The sequence below is a fragment of the Babylonia areolata genome, chromosome 35, assembly GCF_041734735.1.
Source record: "Babylonia areolata isolate BAREFJ2019XMU chromosome 35, ASM4173473v1, whole genome shotgun sequence".
Taxonomy (NCBI): Eukaryota; Metazoa; Mollusca; class Gastropoda; order Neogastropoda; family Buccinidae; genus Babylonia; species Babylonia areolata.
The window spans coordinates 10,745,518-10,749,747 of NC_134910.1; the positions used below are offsets into that span (position 1 = coordinate 10,745,518).

General features: G+C 39.9%; 1 pseudogene across 1 annotated transcript in view; it reads right to left on the reverse strand.

Annotated features, from left to right (window-relative positions):
• Nucleotides 1-3,770: 3,770 nt before the first annotated feature.
• The window catches only part of LOC143277831 (uncharacterized), a 12,851-nt pseudogene continuing 12,391 nt past the window's right edge, over nt 3,771-4,230 (reverse strand). The window contains exon 6 of the transcript XR_013053790.1: nt 3,771-4,230. This exon is cut by the window's right edge and continues 11 nt beyond it. The product of XR_013053790.1 is annotated as an uncharacterized LOC143277831 (transcript).

Genomic DNA, 4,230 nt, shown 5'->3' on the forward strand with positions numbered 1-4,230 from the left:
CATGGAATCCAAAGTCACTGATACAGACGTTACAACAGATATGGAATCCAAAGTCACTGAAACAGACGTTACAACAGACATGGAATCCAAAATCACCGATACAGACGTTACAACAGACAGGGAATCCAAAGTCACCGACACAGACGTTACAACAGACATGGAATCCAAAGTCACTGACACAGACGTTACAACAGACATGGAAACCAAAGCCACTGATACAGACGTTACAACAGACATGGAAACCAAAGTCACTGATACAGACGTTACAACAGACATGGAATCCAAAGTCACTGACACAGACGTTACAACAGACATGGAATCCAAAGTCACTGAAACAGACGTTACAACAGACATGGAATCCACAGTCACTGAAACAGACGTTACAACAGACATGGAATCCAAAGTCACCGACACAGACGTTACAACAGACATGGAATCCACAGTCACTGAAACAGACGTTACAACAGACATGGAATCCAAAGTCACTGATACTTTACAACAGACATGGAATCCAAAGTCACTGAAACAGACGTTACAACAGACATGGAAACCAAAGTCACTGACACAGACGTTACAACAGACATGGAATCCAAAGTCACAGAAACAGACGTTACAACAGACATGGAATCCAAAGGCACTGATACAGACCTTACAACAGACATGGAAACCAAAGTCACTGATACAGACGTTACAACAGACATGAAAACCAAAGTCACTGACACAGACGTTACAAGAGACATGGAATCCAAAGTGACTGAAACAGACGTTACAACAGACATGGAATCCAAAGTCACCGACACAGACGTTACAACAGACATGGGAACCAAAATCACTGACACAGACGTTACAACAGACATGGAAACCAAAGTCACTGAAACAGACGTAACAACAGACATGGAATCCAAAGTCACTGACACAGACGTTACAACAGACATGGAATCCAAAGTGACTGATACAGACGTTACAACAGACATGGAATCCAAAGTCACTGAAACAGACGTAACAACAGACATGGAAACCAAAGTCGCTGATACAGACGTTACAACAGACATGGAATCCAAAGTCACTGAAACAGACGTTACAACAGACATGGAATCCAAAATCACCGATACAGACGTTACAACAGACATGGAATCCAAAATCACCGATACAGACGTTACAACAGACATGGAATCTAAAGTCACTGAAACAGACGTTACAACAGACATGGAATCCAAAATCACCGATACAGACGTTACAACAGACATGGAATCCAAAATCACCGATACAGACGTTACAACAGACAGGGAATCCAAAATCACCGATACAGACGTTACAACAGACATGGAATCCAAAATCACCGATACAGACGTTACAACAGACAGGGAATCCACAGTCACTGAAACAGACGTTACAACAGACATGGAATCCACAGTCACTGATACAAGAGCTCCGAAGCAAAAAAACCCAACGGATGAGACTGCCTGTTTCCCCCACACCCTAACACCCGCATTCAAGAGAGCACTCAAAACGCATCTTTTCAAGCTGTATTTTTCTAAGAATATTTTTTTATTTCCATATGCATAATGCTTGCTGTGATTTGATCGCTGGGGGATGTGCTCTTTGTGTTGATTTGTGTGCATTTATGATGATGATGATGGTGTGTGTGTGTGTGTGTGTGTGTGTGTGTGTGGTTCTGTGAAGCCTAGTTCCTCAGAGCATAATTTGACTAAGGTGAATGTGATGTGTTTTTTTTCTGTGATTTTTGAGCCTATGTGATGCGAGACTGTGATATTGGCTGTGTTCATTTTACATTTCCTATGTCACTTAGTGTGAAGTAAGTAGATTTTTGCCAATGTGATGTGAGATGAAATATGAATATCTCAGCCGGTGTGATATGAGACTACGTTGATTCTTCTTCTTTTTTTTCTTTTCTTTTTTTTTTTAACTCACTCAGTACGGCCAGTCCTCTCTTCTCCTCTACACAGACCCCTCGGATGTCCAGTGGGTGTCTGAATGACCCAACCTTTAGCTTCCGTCGTCAGAACTGTGGTATTCTTTGTCAACATTCACCTCTTCAGTATAAGAGCGTTCCGCTTGCAATATTTTGATAATGGTAATTGGGATGAAACGCTGTTAACGTCGTCTCTTTCGCCGTTCGTATGGAGAGAGTTAATACGTATTTTCATGTTACTGTGTCTGAAGTATATAAAGTTAAGCCAATGTGATGTGAGATCGTCCGAAATTTTAGCCAATGTGATGTGAGACTATGCTGATTTGTCATTTATTTATTCATTTCTGTTTTGTACATACTTTTCCCGTCACTTTGTGTTAAATTTGTATATTTTATTGTAAAGCGCAGTGAGCCCCCATCTAAGACGGGGATACTGCGCTATATAAGCCTGCATGTAGTTAATTTCTTCTCTCTTTTTTTTCAGTTTTAACATTCGTTTCCTATGTTCATCACATCTCTCTTGGTATTACCTGACTTATGTGATTGAAGTGAATGAGTCTATAATAATTCCCAGTTTAATTAACATACCACTACCACTCCGACCTGACTGACCAGCGTGTACATGGCTTCGTCAGTTCAATATTTTCAAATGGTTAACACGAGAAACGAGTCGAGACAAACGGCCAAGTGGCTGTCTCAGAAAGTTGTCTCCCTTTGACCCTTTGACCACAACCTTTGTGTTTTTCTGTGTGTGTGTGTGTGTGTGTGTGTGTGTGTGTGTGCGCGCGCGCGCGCGCGCGCCTAGAGTTGACTTGATCAAGATTTTGCGCCTTTTAAATATTTTTATTAGTAGTAGTAGTATTTTTATGTATTTATCTATTATTTTTTTTAATTTATTGTATTTAAAAAAAATTTAAATTAAGAAATAATCTATTTTCAAATTAAAAAAATATTTTATTTTATTTTTTTTGTTTTTTTATTATTGGTTTTGTTATTTTTTATTTTATTTATTTTATTTTATCTTATTTTATTTTTTCTCAAGGCCTGACTAACTTGCGCGTTGGGTTACGCTGCTGGTCAGGCATCTGTGGCTTGGCAGATGTGGTGTAGTGTATATGGATTTGACCGAACGCAGTGCCACCTCCTTGAGCTACTGATACTGACCACAACTGAGCTCTCAGTGGTTGATTGACTGTGAAATTTGAATCTGTAGTTGGACCACATGAGCAACCAAACGAACAGGGATGATTTTTTTGATTTTTTTATATTTACCACTTTCACATGACTGCTATACTATTTACTATCGACTCTGCTTCTATTCACTGTTAAAAAAAAAAAAAAAAGGCCTGTAAAATCCAAAAAATCGCACCTGAATTTAGCACTACCAAACATGGAAAAAGAGCAGAACGAAAGAAAGAAAATGTCAAAAACAAAAAAAAAAAACAAAAAAAATTAAATAAGGCACGTGACAAGAAAGGAATCAACTGATCATTAAAAAAAAAAGGGGGGGGGGAAGAAAAAAAGGGGGGAAGTAATTTTCAGAAAAGAAAAAAAAGGTCGTTTTGTTGGGTTTTTTGTTTTGTTTTCTTGTTGTGGTGATGGTGGCGAAGGCTCTCGTTTTGTCATCTTCTAATCATCATCATCATCATTATCGAAACATTAATCCAATTTCAAAACAAGTCCCAATACAAATACAAATCGATTCCTCTATGTATCTGTAAATGATTGTCATTATTGCGATGTGTGTATGACTGGTTTTAGATACTGGAATAGGGTTTGAAGTATCGTAAAAAAAAATGCATGATTAACCTTGTATGTACCAGGTATACCCCCCCCCCCCCAACCCAAACCTTAACCCCCACAAAATTTCTGGTAGCTCAGGTGCACTCGGTTAAATAAAGACACGTTCCGTTCTGGTCTTACGAATTTCAACAGAGCCAACAGGAAAAAAAAGTCTTATAGAAATAGAAACACCCTTTGTCATGCTAACACTGCAGTTATCAGCCCACATAAAGAATGGTAACTTCAAACTTTTCGTTGTTGGATGTGGTAATGGTACTGGTGGTTCCGTCTCATCATCATCTCTCCATCGTCATCATCATCATCATCATCATCATCAAGATAGCGCAGTTATCAGCCCACGCACACGACACCAGCATCCTCGGTGTGCTGACAGTTGTGGGTCCCGAAAGCTCTGGAGCTGCACGTGCGCAGGTCCTGCTCACTTCCGCTGCAGTTGACGTCATCCAGGACGATGGGACCCGTCCCTTGGCCGAAAGCAGCCGAGGACCTGGCCA